Source organism: Equus asinus, chromosome 4 (assembly GCF_041296235.1).
Source record: "Equus asinus isolate D_3611 breed Donkey chromosome 4, EquAss-T2T_v2, whole genome shotgun sequence".
Classification (NCBI taxonomy): Eukaryota; Metazoa; Chordata; class Mammalia; order Perissodactyla; family Equidae; genus Equus; species Equus asinus.
In genome coordinates, this window is record NC_091793.1 from 91,529,653 (window position 1) to 91,544,550 (window position 14,898).

At 40.5% G+C, this 14,898-nt stretch overlaps 1 protein-coding gene across 35 annotated transcripts in view; it reads left to right on the forward strand.

Moving 5' to 3' along the window:
- Window positions 1–14,898, forward strand: part of LYPD6B (LY6/PLAUR domain containing 6B) — a 170,962-nt gene that overhangs the window by 17,202 nt on the left and 138,862 nt on the right. For 8 of the 35 annotated variants that reach the window (XM_070507700.1, XM_070507688.1, XM_070507686.1 and 5 more), the window contains exon 2: window positions 11,652–11,739. The exons of 23 other annotated variants lie outside the window; for them this stretch is intronic. The gene's annotated coding sequence lies outside the window, so the exon portion shown is untranslated. The remainder of the gene's footprint in view (window positions 1–11,651; window positions 11,740–14,898) is intronic. 4 more of the 35 variants (XM_070507683.1, XM_070507701.1, XM_070507678.1 and 1 more) reach the window with 1 other exon arrangement.

The window sequence follows — 14,898 nt, forward strand, 5'->3', positions numbered from 1 at the left end:
GATTTTTAGTATATTCACAAAGTTGTGCAAACATCATCACTATCTAATTCCAGAACATTTTCATGTCTCCACAAAGAAATCTCATGCTCACTAGCAATCACTCCCCATTCCCTCCTTCCCTCAGCCCCTGGCAACCACTAATCTACTTTCTCTCTATGGATTTGCCTGTTCTGGACATTTCATATAAATGAAGTCATTCAATATGTGGCTTTTTGTGTCTAGCTTCTTTCATTTAGCATAAGGTTTTTTAAGATTTAAGGTTCATCATAGCTTCAAGGTTATAGCATAAACTAGTACTTCGTTCCTTTTTATGGCTGAAAAATATTCTATTGGATGACTACAACATTTCTGCGTATCCATTCATCTTGATGGAGATTTGGGTCGTTTCCATTTTTTTACTATTGTGAATAAATGCTTCTATGAACATTCATTTTACAAGTTTTTGTGTGGACATATGTCTTCCATCCTATTGGATATATACCTCGGAGTGGAATTGCTGGATTGTTTGGTAACTCTGTGGTTTTCTTTTTTTTTGAGGAACTGCCAAACTGTTTCCAAAGCAGCTGCACCATATTACATTCCCACCAGCAGTGTCTGAGGGTTCCAATTTCTGCACATCCTCACCAACACTTTTTATTGTCCATCTTTTTGCTTATAGCCATCCTAGTGGGTGTGGCACAGTATCTCTTTGTGGTTTTGACTTGCATTTTCCTGGTAACTAATGATGTTGAGCATCTTTCCTATGCTTATTGGCCATTTGTGTATCTTCTTTGGAGAAATGTCTATTCAAATCCATTGCCAATTTTTTTTTTTTAAAGATTTTACTTTTTCCTTTTTCTCCCCAAAGCCCCCCGCACATAGTTGTATATTCTTCGTTGTGGGTTCTTCTAGCTGTGGCATGTGGGACGCTGCCTCAGCGTGGTCTGATGAGCAGTGCCATGTCCGCGCCCAGGATTCGAACCAACGAAACACTGGGCCGCCTGCAGCGGAGCGCGCGAACTTAACCACTCGGCCACGGGGCCAGCCCCAAATCCATTGCCAATTTTTAATTGGGTTATTTGTCTTTTTATTATGGAGTTGTAAGAGTTCTTTATGTATTCTGGATACTAGACCCTTATCAGATGTATGATTAGCAAATATTTTCTCTCATTCTATAGGTTGTATTTTCATTCCCTTCATAGTATCCTTTGAAACATGAGAGTTTTAATTTTGATAACGTCCTGTTTATCTTTTTCTTTTTTTGCTTTTGCTTTTGGTGTCATGTCTAAGAAACCATTGCCTAATCCAAGGTCACAAAGGTTTACACCTATCTCCATTTAGATTTTATCTATTTTGTGTTAATTTTTATATATGGTGTGAGTTAGGGATCCAAATTTATTCTTTCGCATGTGCTATCTGGTTGTCCCAGCACCTTTTGTTGCAAAGAATATGCTTTCCCCAATTAATTGTCATAGCATCTTTGTCAAAAATCAATTAACCCATAAATTATATAATTTACTCTCAATCCTATTCCATTGATCTGTGTGTCTATCCTTATGCCAGTACCATACAAAAGTGTTTTTTGTAGTAGTTTTGAAATCAGCAAGTGTAAGTCTTTCAACTTTGTTCTTTTTCAAGATTGTTTTGGCTATTTTGGGTGCCTTATATTTCCATATGAATTTTAGGATTAGTTTGTTAACTTCTGCAAAAAGAACAGCTGAGATTTTGGTAGGGATTGCACTGAATCTGTAGATCAGTTTGAGAGTTATTGCCATTTTAACAATATTAGGTCTTCTAATGATGAACATGGGATGATTTTTCAGTTATTTAGGTCTTCTTTAATTTCTTTCAATGATGTGTGGCAGTTTTCAGTGTTCAAGTCTTGTACTTCTTTTGTTAAATTTATTACTGAGCATTTTATTCTTTCTAATGCAGTGTAAATGAAATTATCTTAATTTCAATTTTGGATTGTCTGTTGGTAGTACATAGAAACACAAGTGACTCTTGTGTTTTGATCATGTATCCTGAAACCTTGCTGAACTTGATTAGCTCTAATATTTTTTTAGTGAGTTAATTAGGGTTTTCTAGATACAAGATCATGTCATCTGCAAGTGGAGATAGTTTTACTTCTTTCTTTCCAATATGGATGCCTTTTATTTCTTTTTCTTTCCTAATCGCCTTGGCTAGAAGTGGCAGTACAGTGTTGACAGAAGTGGTGACAGCAAACATCCTTGTTTTGTTGCCGTCTGATGTTCCTGATTAATGAGATGGCCAATATTATTTATGCTATTTTTCTATGACTTTTGTTGTTTACTCCAGGAATCTGAGTGATAGAGCAGGAGTTTCTGTCTGGTTTCTCCTGGGGAAGGAACTGTCAAACAAAAAAGTTCTCTTTGTCCTGTGCATTAGGAGGCTTGGCATAGTAGTTAGTAATAAAAAAATATTTTAATTGCAGAATCTATTCATGTAACATCTAGGTGCCAGGGAGTTCAAACACCATTTTCTAATATATAAATGTCCATTATTTAAAAATAAAACTTAAACTGTCCCTACTATTTTCCATCCTGCCTTTCCACATTTTTGCTTGCCCACTATATGATTCAGCTACCATGCTGGGATTACAAAGATGAATTAAATGCAGGCCATGTCCTCAGGGTGCTCGTGGAAAAATCTTTTGGGGGAGACAAACAGGAAACAGGAAGTTTAATATTTTGGCAGGTGGTTCCCATCAAAGAGTAACCTGTCTGAAATAAACAGTGACAGATGTGGGCTTCACCTTTGGTTTTTGAGTCTCTGTTTGCTGATGGAACCTTAACTTTCTACCTCATAGAATCAAAGAATTTTAGAACTGGAGTCTTTGAAATCCTTTTATCCAACCCTACATTTTTCAATAGGAGGAACCTCTTACCTTATTCAACAATTCCTGTTCTCTCTCATCAGCAACTCTTCTTTCTCTGAAATATTTTATCATATACACACACGCGCAACATTTTCTGTAGGGAAGCCCTCCATGATCAGCCCACTTCCTGGTTCCATTTGTTGTATCTGGTTGGGGTAATATAACACCAGCCCCCGTGTTCATCTTCAGTGTGGCTCGTCTAGGATTCCTGTTTCACCTTGCCTGCAGAGACTACTCAGCATTGTCCTTCCAATAGTGTTTATGATGTGGAACTGACAAGGACAGGCACGTTATCCAACTCCAAATCTGAGTTACCCAGAATGCTTGCGAGGGGCTTCCTGTTCTGTTTAATTGTACATTCAGCTTTCTTTATAAAGAGCATACTCCATCCATTTTAAACTTGTCAATTCAGGGGCTTAACCAGGATGCATATAAAGTCATCCCTGTGTACTTACTATAAAATCTTTCCAGAAAAGAATGTAAGTGGTATTAACAAAAGCAATTAAATAGGAACACACCTTTAAAAAGTTTACAGAGTTCTTTTCAATGAGTCAAATCAGAATTGTGTGGTACATGTTTCCATTTTTACTTTGTTATTTAAAAGAAACCCTTTACTCTAGCTTTATTATATATTATTTATTATTACGATTAAAATAACATCAGGTTAATTTTTATCTTTCCACTGGTAAAATGGAATGTGAACCTTATGGTCTTAGGCTACAAAAGAAAATGAATTGTCACCACAAACCTTTCAAGTTTAATTACCTTCTAAACAAATATGAAGTTCTAGTTTCCTTTTCTCTATTTTATTACAATACATTTTTTTCTTTTGATTATGTGAGGGGCTGAGATAAGGATGCAGAACGCTTTCTGGTTCATGCTGTTTACTGCCTGTGATACACAGCCAATTCAATCAAAAGGGAAATAGGAAAATAACTACTCTATTCATGCCTTGTAAGCGGTTTGTGAAGTCCCCTCCAGTCCCTAGGATTAAATGTTGGCTTCTCTCCTTGCAGCCTTCTAAAATGAAATTAAAAAGTGGAGCAAACAGCATTTTAAAACCAAATATAAATACTGTGTAGGGACGAACCCAGCAAATTGAAGAATCGCAGCATTGCAGGCAGTCATTTGACCTGGTGCTGTAAGAATGCAACAGAAAAGGAAGGGGACGGGGAGGGAATCCTGAGCAAGTTCCAGTCAGTGAAAAGCCTCTGATGATTTGCCCTTGTTGGGGGTCAGTTTGGGTTGGGGAGAGGAGGGGATGGATTGGTGTTTATGGCAGAGCTTTCCCTATTATATGTGATAAATGCGTCAGTAAAACATATTGCCATTAAGTTTCTCTTTACCCCAGTCTAAGCCCTAGACTGGCCCTGGGACTAGCTAACGGGGAGGGAGGGTTGGAAGGGTGTGGAGGGCCGTTCCTAGAAAAGGGGGTGGAGAGTGTAGAGGAAAGAGTGTTTGGACTGGCAGTCAGGAACCTGAGTCCTCTTCTTGGTCCTTCTGCCTTCCCACACGTGACCTTGGATGAGTGACTTTGCCCCTCTGAACCCTGGTTTCCGTATTGCAAAATGCAGGTTTAGACTAAGTTTGTGATTCCAAATCAAATTCCCATGCCTGCATCAAGCCAGCTCAGAGGTTTTCGCTGTACCAATAGTCGGGGTTCCTGGCCCCTGCCTCCCAAAGGGAGCAGCCTCAGTTTTCCCCTTCCATATTTATGCTTCTGCAAGCTGTTGTTTGAACAAAGCAGCCACTGAAAAGTGTTTGAAAACTACTAGATGGCCTGATCTCAGAGATCTTCTGGTTCTTACATTTCTTTTTTTTTTCTTTTTTTTAAAGATTTTATTTTTTCCTTTTTCTCCCCAAAGCCCCCCCGGTACATAGTTGTATATTCTTCATTGTGGGTCCTTCTAGTTGTGGCATGTGGGACGCCGTCTCAGCGTGGTTTGACAAGCAGTGCCATGTTCTCGCCCAGGATTCGAACCAACGAAACACTGGTCCACCTGCAGCAGAGCGCGCAAACTTAACGACTTGGCCACGGGGCCGGCCCCTGGTTCTTACATTTCTATATATAGTCTATAATGTCTCTAACTCCGACATCCAGTCCAAGCTGAATGTGAGAGCGATCAAGGAACACCCATTATTCTGGCCTCTCTCCGTCTTTCTCAGGAAACACCAGGGACGTGTGTCTTCAACATCAGAAACACTGCTTATTGGTGACTGACTCCAAGAACAGACCATTTCACTCCTGTTGAACATAGTTCCCCTTTGGCTCAAGGAGTGGGACCCGGCTATTGTAAGTGGCCCAGGAGCCATGTGATTTTGAGGGCAGCTGTAGCCTCCACCTCGTGGCCCTAGTCAGCTCTCCACAGGTGCTGTCAGCTCACTGAGGCCTGAACCTTTACTGGGGGTCTCTGAGGCTAAGGCAATAATAACCACCTGTCAGCTGCCAGTTGGGATTCTGAGAGCTGGGCCTCTCTCAAGAGCCACTTGCTACGTTGTGTTAAATAGGACTTTTCTCCTCCATATCAAGTCATCACCTATCTGTGCCATGTCTTGGCAATCTTTTCCTTTCACTCCTTGCTAATGTGCCTTCCTCTGCCACAAACTTTCCTCCATCTCTTTTGAAATCATGGTACATGTACTCTGGTGTTGCCAGGAGTGAACATTTAGGGAGTAGGCCTTCAATTTCCCTGCTGTTTCAAGCAAATATAGTGCCTTTTGTTACTTGTCCCAAGACACTGGTGAACACATAAGCCTGGGAGGAAAGGTTTGGCAGAGGAAACTGTCGTGAAAGAACTCTTTTAATTGAAGAATATATATCTGGAGACCCAGGGGTGTTGAGCAGTTTAATTAATGTATATTAGAAATGAAAACTTGCTATTTAATAATGAAAATTTAAATAGCCTGTCTCCATATCAATTTCTCCATCATGTCATTGTTCTTTTTACCCGCTTTTTAATTTAGCAAACTTTTATTGAGTTCCCACGATGAGACCAGTCACCTTGTTAAACACTGGGCTGACAAAGATGAGTAAGACTCAGGCCTTGCCCTCAGGGGGCTGGTGGCTGGGCTCAGGAAAGAGCTAAGCAGACACTAATAGCCCAAAGTGGTCAGTGAGCTTTAGAGAAGGTTCTGGAAGCTGGGGGAACACTGAAGATGAGCAGCCATTTGCACTTGTTTGGGGACAGGAAGTATTTCCTGCAGGAGGTACCCCAGGCCTGTGTCCTAGAGGAGGACGAAGAGGTGGTCCAGAAAGCAGGGAGAGGGCATTCCAGGTAGACGGAGCAGCAGGTCAAAGGCACCAGGGGGTTGGTAGGTTTGGTAAAGTGTAGGTGGAGCAGATCTTGAGGGAGAGGAGGGGAGGGAAGAATGAGGTGAGAAGGAGGGAGCAGGAGCCTGGGCAGATATGCAGGGATGGGGCTGTGAAGAGCCTTGAACACTTTATTGATGTGCTTGTCTGTTTGGATTTTACCCCAATCGTGTGGGAACGTACAGCAAAATTTTAGGCAGATTGGACTAGGGGGTTTGCAAGGCTGTTTAGCATGACAGTATAAGCAAGGGCTCTGGATCCAGGTGACTGGAGTTTGAGTCCTGCCTCTATCACCTTCCAGCTCTGGCCAGGTTATTTAACTGTGTATCTGTTGCCTCATCTTTAAAATAGGGTTAAAAATCCTTTCTGTCTCATGAGGTTCTTTTGAAGAATAAGTGAGTAAATTTCCCTAAAGCTGTTACAAAAACTGGTCCATAGTAAGCACTTATTAAAATTTAGTTATTTTGGGGGGAAGAGGGCATGTCGTTTTTTCTATGAGCAGTCTCCTTAGACTGTGTATCAGTTAGCTATTAGCATACCAGTACTGTGTGAAAGTCACTCTAAAACACTGTGGCTTAGAATAACAATTTTTTATCATGGCTCTTGTAGTTGTGGGTTGGCTGAGGCTTGACTGAGCAGCTGCGCTTCAAGCTATGGCCCTGGCTGGGCCTGCAGTTTGCTTCATGGCTGCTCCATGTGGGATCTGAGCTGAGGGCACTAGCCAGCCTGGGGCAGCACTTCCCAAGGCAATGGCAGAGCTGAAAGGCTGAGGAAATCTGCAAGGCTTCTTAAGGCCTCGGCTCCCTCCAGCCAAAGCAAGTCACAGGGAAGCCCAGAATCAAGGGGCCGGGGATTATTCTAATCTCCATTAGTGGGAGGAGCTGCAATGTCACTTGGCAAAAGGCATGAACACAGGAAGCGGGAAGGATTGGGGCCAACAATGTGAGGTACCACCTGTACTGGCAGCTCCTACAACTGCAGCTTTGTAACTTCTAGGAGGAGCTTCCGTGAGGGGCAAAGTCAACTCTCACCTTGGATGAGCCTGAACTCCAGGTGTCTGGCTTCAGTTAGTGACCTTCCTGCACTTGTCCCAGTGCTGACCTTCAGGCCTTGCAAATGCAGCCTTTCTCCTGCTTCTCAGTGTCTTTGGGGGAGACTGCACATTTTAGGGGAAAACGTACTGGTGTGACTTTGAATCTAGACTCTTTGGAATGAAATGGGGATAATACCCTGTAATAAGCCTCACTGGAAAGATTGGAGAGGAATGCTCTGTAGCCTCCCTCGCAGACTTACCATGCTGCAGTCATATTCTTGAAGACGGTTTGTAGCAGATGTGAGCAGCTGCCATAAGACTTACTGTTTAAATCCAAGAATAAAATATGTGTTTGTTCACATGTGTTTGTAGATGCCTCTCTCCCAATACAGTTGAAGGGACTGCATTTTTTTCTGGGCTCCCTGGCATTTGCTTTCCACTCCCTGGGAACCTCCTGTGAGGCGTGCCTGACTCTCCAACACCCCTAGGCAAATGCTGGGAGAGAGGCGAGGGAGAGGCAGCCTGGTTAGTATTTATTAGGATGTAACTCTACCTCTCTTTATCCCAGGCTCCTCCGGGCTTGGGAGTAGGATGGGGACAGTGATGGGAGGAGTCAAGTACGATTGCTTTGCCAGCGTGTGAAATAATCTCTCTCCTCTTCCCTGGCCTCTTTGTGCTGCGTGACAAACCTCTCCCTTCTCCAACAGAAAGGAGAAGCGGGGACAAGGAGCACGTTTTTATAGGTTAGACTTTTCTATTTTATGTATGAGAATATAATATGAAATTAAATATCAAATTTCTCAACATGCTACTCATTTATTAGATGAAAAATTAAGCAAGATCTCCAAAATTACACGTGATAGCTAAGTATAATATTAAATTGAGCAATTTTTTTTCAGAGTTGGAGGGGAAATACATTCTAGAATTTTTTTTTGGTAACAAAAACAGCACTGGAAATAACAAGTAAAACATTTAGCAGTGTGATTGGCATATATAAGATGCTCAGTAAATTGTGGCATTGACGACGATGATGATGATGATGACAATGACGATGGTAGTGCTCACTTAGTCCATTTATTGGTGGAGGGGATTAAAAGCAGGGAATACAAGGCTGAGGACTGCCATCAGGTGCCTTGCTCCCGATGAACCTCTCTCAGCCATTCCCTCCCTACATGGAAAAGCCAAAGGAAAATGAACCCTGAAAAGCTCAGACTCTAAAACAAAGCTAAGTATATACCTTAGAAGTAACTTTTTTTTTCCTTAAAGTAGTTGCTTCTAAAAGGCACAATTCAAAATAGTCACTGCAAGAATAGACATGCTGAAATCCTAATGTTGCAATTCTATTTTGTTGAGTCAAAAAATAGGGCTGGATAATGACAAGTCGTAGCTATGCAAATGAAAAGAAAGATCATCATGTTTGTGCTTCAGGATGTGAACTGATGGCAAAAATCTGTCCGTATTACTTAGTAGGGGAGATGAATTCAGAGGAAAGCGTTCAGTGATATATGTTGTTCCTTTTTTTTTTTTTTCCCTTAAGCATCACGTATTGCTGAAATGCTAAAGTAGTTGGTCCACTGGCAGCTTTTCCTGAGTGTCCACTGTGGGCAAGGCTCAGCAAAGAGATAGCTATAAGAATTGCAAATGAGTCCTTCATTCCTTCGTTCTCTAATAAACACGGCCTTTGCTTTTTGAGAGCTTATATCTTAAGGGGATGCAGACATTAGAAACGTAGAAAACAAGTGCAAATTTGTATAGTACATGTTGTGTGTGGTAGGCTTCTAATATATCTGGAAGAAAAATCAATAGATTGGAAATGATGATTCTAAGTCTTGACGAAATTGAACAATGAATTCTTTGACTTCTTTTATCTTTTTCAGGCCAAGGGGTGTTATTTCCAGGTGTGTCGTGGTTACTTCTTGCCACCCAAGAAGTAGCCCCTCCCCATAAAATAAGCAGACAATTCAAACAGTAGTTGGTGACTCAGCTACCATATACTTATATACCCTGCAATTACATTCTCCAAGCCTTCTCCTAATAGGAAGAACTGATTTTAAACAGGAATTATTGCTTAGCTGACTGATGCCTCACTGAAGATGAATGGCTTGATGATGATTTAATTTGTTCATGATCTCTTGCTGAGATTTCTTACAAACCTGTTATGTATATTTGAGTTATTTCTTTGAAGTTCTTCTACTTTATATTAAAAAAGTGATTTGGAGTAATTGCCTAACTACATATAACACAAATGTGCTAAAGTTTTCAAAATAAGGCAACGAGGAAGAATTATTTAATAGATTATTTAATAAATGGTTTGGGCATGATAAGATATCAATTTGGACCCCACCAAACATTCCATATCTCAAAAATAAACTCCAGAGAGTTGAATATTGCAAATCAAATTATAGAGAAACTAGCAGAAAATATAATATTTATTAGGTCTGCATAGGAATGACAATTTTCATGGCTTTAAAGGAAGAGAAGCAACCAGTGAAGAAAAAATGAACAGATTTGAATATATTAAAATTTAAAACGTTTATACAAATGAAGAGACAACAGACTAGGAAAATTTGTATTAAATTTGTGATATATAAATGATTTACATGTGTTATAACTTTAATATATAGCTGTTCAAATGTATAAGAAAAGGGCTGGGGCCCTAGGAGAGAGATATAAAATATAGCTACCATTTATCAAATATTTTTCTATGCCCACATAGATTTACAAAATCAGATTATACCGACTGTTTTGTATACAGAATCTTTTGTCACCAGCTTTTCTCACATGCCCAGACGATGTTATTAACTAGTTCTCTGAAACGTGCTTTTCAGTGGTGGCAAAGTATTTCACTGGTAAGGAAGTACACCCCGCTTTTACTTAACTAAGTTTTCAATGCATGGTGTTAAGGTTATGGAAATGTGATTTAAGGTGATTTTTCAAGTATCTGTTGTTAGAGCTATGGTTATGGAAAAATATATCTCATGGAAAGAAACTGAGTGATTTACAAAGAAGTGCATTTGATACTTTTTTTTTTTAAGATTTTTATTTTTCCTTTTTCTCCCCAAAGTCCCCCGGTACATAGTTGTGTATTTTTAGTTGTGGGTTCTTCTAGTTGTGGCATTTGGGACGCTGCCTCAGCGTGGCTTGATGAGCAGTGCCATGTCTGTGCCCAGGATCTGAACTGGTGAGACCCTGGGCCACCGAAGCAGAGTGTGCCAACTTAACCACTCTGCCACAGGGCCAGCCCCCCATTTGATACTGTTTTTATCAACAATTTTTAGGGAGCTTTTGTCACTGAAACCTGTTTTAGCAAAAGAGGAAATATCACTTGCAATCCCATGCTTTTCACAACATGTCATCAGTTATCTTTAAAGGGCTTAGTAAAAGAGACATGTTAATTACCATCCCTCTGAGCATCTCTAGGATAGGGACGACTATGGTATTATATTAGGGCACTTTGTCAAGCATGTCATTCTCTTATCTTGCTTTTATAGCAGAGGAAATAAAGGCATTAGAGAAATATCTTTGAGGTCAGACAACAAGTTAACAGCAGATAAATGTTGGAACCGGCAGGTCTAGAATTCCCACTGTGTGCAATTACTTCACTGCAGGTAGGAAATGACAGCATTGGGGATAAATGGCAGATGTGGTGTTTGGGGACCTTGAGGTTGGTGGGAATTCTCTGTGCTCTTCTGAGTGGTTAAGTTAGTTTATTTCTGAGGTTCTCACTGCATAGAACTTGGAGGCCTCTCAGCCAAGTGCCTTCTTCCTTAGCGTGAAGGCTCGCAGCCATCTCTAGCACTTTGATGGGCTTGGGCGGTGGAGGATATTAGGTGTGGGCCTGAGTAATTTCTTAAGTGTTGCAGCCTCTTACTGAGTCTCTATGGAGTTTCTGAGTGTGGTTTTTGTCCTTAGCTCCTGATGGAGCCCGAGGTGTCTGGGGAGTGAAAGGGCAGGAACTGTTTTGACTGTTTACAAGTTCACCCTTCTTCCCTGCACTCCAGTATTCTCCAAGTCATCTGGTAAGGGCTTGGTCAGCTCATGGGGTACACGTTTGCCTTTTTTGGTCTCCTTATGAGTGATAGATATTGGATTTGTGGACTGCCTCCCATTCTTAGGCATCTAACAAAATCACTGTAGGAAACAATGTGGTGTTTGAAAACTACCCCAAGAGATTTGATAAGTTTATGGAGAATTCTAGGGAGTACAGAGATAGTCTGCCAAGTTGGAGCCAAAAGGTGGTTGCATCAGATGCTCTAACAAACTTTTTATGTCCTGGAATCACGAGTGTCTTAATCTCATTGACCCCTGCCCCCTTTTAAGGACATGACTAAGTATTTAAGACCAAGAGTTGACTAGAGAAAGAACCTGTGCCCCCGTTTTAGAACTTTGAAAGAAGGTGCAGTTCTGAGTTCACTTTCTTTTCTGCCCAGGCTAGAATGAGCTTGGATGCTTCCTGGGAGAACACAAGCTGGACTCTCTTCACTTCCAGTTGCGTCAAACCTGGCTCCTCAGAGTGAGGTCTGTTGATTGGCGTCATCAATATCACCTAAGCTTGTTAGAATTGAAGCTTCACTGGTCCCATCATGTGTGTTCTAACACACCCTCCAGGTGGTTCTTACGCATTCTCAATTTGAGAAGCGCTGGTATATAACATGTAAATTGTTTGTGGAGGGTAGCTGGATCGGTGGTGAATGCTTCTTCCTGATCATCTTTTGTATTTATACATTTATGACCCTTAATAAAAATTTTAGTTCTTTGACATTTTAATAATTTAAACATCTTTTTAAAAGTTGTTTTTCATTATGAGTTACTGCATTCTCATTATAAAAGCTTCAGAAAATGCAGAAAAGTAAAGAGCAATCTACCCCTCAAGTCTTCTTATTGATAACATTTTAATGGTACATTTTCTTTCTTTTCTGTGTATAATTTTTAAAATTTCGTGTTTTTTTCCTGATTGTAGACATTATATATGATCCTTGCAGAAAATCAAGAAGTTAGGAAAAAGCGTAAAACAGAGAATGGAAGCCATCCTGTATATTTAGGTTTTAGGGTTTACGCAGTGTTATAAAGTGGTACTTCACAGTCTTTGCTTCTTTCCTTTGGTTTTGGAGGATCCTTTCAGGCAATCTTTGTCTTTAGTCCTGTTTCTTTACTTCTTTTATTTAAATTATAATTTAAAAAAATTCCTGGTGTAGTCATCAGTGTCTCAAATAGTTATTTTCTAGTCAGGGTAGAGGATTTCTCTTCTTTGTGCAACTGAAAAATTTGATTGACTCCTCACCAATGGGGCATATTCTATGTTGTGATATAAATTGTCTTTGACCAGAAACTTCCTGGAGGGTAGAAAAGGCTTCGCTTTTGAAGGATGCATGACCACCCTCCTCTCAACTTGCCTGATAGGTTATCTTCTGGAGGGGACAGGGAGGGACTGGTTAGATTGATGATCCCTGGAGAAAGTCTTTTTTTTTTTAATGTCAGCTGCTTAGAAACTTCTAGATGATTGGAGAACACCACTTCAAGGAAGCTGGTTTTTGTTACTTGGGCTTTTTGCTGAGATTAGAAAAATGCAAGCCAGACTGAATCTTTGCCCAAATCCCTGCTTTTTAAAGGAAATTTGCATGTGATTTTTGACTCCTGTAGAATAACTGGCTTCTATGTTTGAGCAGGGCAGGGGGCGTCTGGTTGTGATTTTCCCTGTAACTTCTTTGCCATGCTTTGTTCTGGAATACATTATTGTCCTTGATAATGCAGAATTTACTAGATGAAGTGAGGAATTTGCTGAATTTCTTATGTCCATGGACTAGACTTCTTCCCCAAGTCTAGTTGTTCCAAGAGTAGATGATACAATTTGCTGTTCAGATAAACGCTGTTCAGAGAAACACAGTTCAGAAACTAAAGTAACTACAAGTATTTCCAAAGTTTCAAACTTTACTTACCTCTTTCAGAGAACATTAAAAAGGATTCAGTGTATATTTCTAAAAATTCTAAGTAACATCTCTAAAATTTCTCTCCCTTCTCACCTGCCTCACACTGTTCCGGATCGCCTCTCCTCCAAACTCATTTTTACTCTTTCCGTTCAGACCTTTCTGAACTTCTCGTCACTTCTTCCCTCGCAGTTCCCTATTGCCCCACTGACTTCTTTCAGTTTTCTTTTTGATAACTTCCAACCAAGTGGAGTCACAAAATGACCCAGTAACAGGAATTTGTCCATTTCATGGGTGGGGCAGTGGGCATGATTTCGGCAGAACCGGATGGGGAAGGATTGCGACTTCTTAGTCATTAATAATAATAGCTGTTTTTGTTACACAGGCTTCAGGGTATGCCCTGTAGTCTATGCTTGTTGCCTTGGCAGCTCAGACTGTGTGTTCTTAAGAATAGTGGAGTCACTGCAATGAGTTGTTTAGAATTTGCTATGAGTGTTTGTTCTTTGGGAAACTGTTTATGTGACGTGTGAAACTGGGTTGATCAGGAGTGAATCGAATTGGAAGATAGCAGATCTTGAGGTACCACCCCCAAACCCTACTGTGTCACAGATCTTGGCTGATAGCATCTTATTAATGTTGAGAAGCTTGTTGGGCAGGAAGGATGTGTGGTCTGGATATTGCATTAGCCAGCTTGGCATTTAAATTTGCCAAAGACTTTGAGGCATTGCAACATTTAAAAAGTGTCCCTGTGATAAGTTTCAACACTTCAGTCTCCTGTAATTGGGCATGTTATTCTTTTTAACCAGCATGACATCTTTTTATAGCATCGCTGTGAGTCCCGTTGCCCATGGTGTTGAGCTGTGTTCTCCATTGTGATGCCTGGTCCCAATTTTATAGAAGCTTACACTCAAAGCCACGGTTTTCATTATTATTAATGGAAGCTTAGCATTTTCCCCAGGCAAATATGTTGGCTTGCTGTATAACTTTTTCTTTCTTTCTTCTTCTTTTTTTTTTTGTAGAGTGTGAGTTGTTCTCTTGAAATATGGAGATATAAGTTTTCGGAAAAATAATCAATGGAGAGTTTTGAGTAAATGAAAATTTGGTAAATGGGTGGCTTTTCCGTGTTTGATAAAAAGGCATGTGTTTTGGAAGCATGGTCTTCTGTGGTCTTGCTCCCTGTTCCCCTGGGATCTTATTTCTTACATCTCTCCGTGTGAATGTTAGATTGTAGCCACACTGGCCTCCTTGACGTCCCACAACATGCCAGCCGTGCTCTGCCATAGGACCTTCGCACTCAGCTCTCCTCCGCCTGGAATGCTCTTCCCCATTTATGTGCAAAGCTGGCTGTGACACTCCCTTCAGACTCAAAAATGAGCTTCTCACCAAGGATGTCCTTGGCTACCCATCTGTAATTTCACTGTCTCCCTTTGGCCCTTTGACATTTTACATCCTGCTTCCCTATTTCATTCTTCTTCTCTTCTCCTTAGCACTTATCAATAGCAAACACAATATAAATTTCACTTATTTATTTTGTTGATAGCTCTCTTTCACTAGAATATAACCTTCCTGAGGGCATGGTAGGGTTTACTCCTTCCTGTATTCCCATGCCTGAAATAGTGCCTGGAGCTTTATATAAACATGATGTTGTCTTATAAAGTGTTCAATAAATAATGGCTGGAAGGAAGGAGGGAAGGAAGAGCAGTTATGAATGACTCTCGTTGACTTCTGCCTATCATAACTGACCTCCTTCATA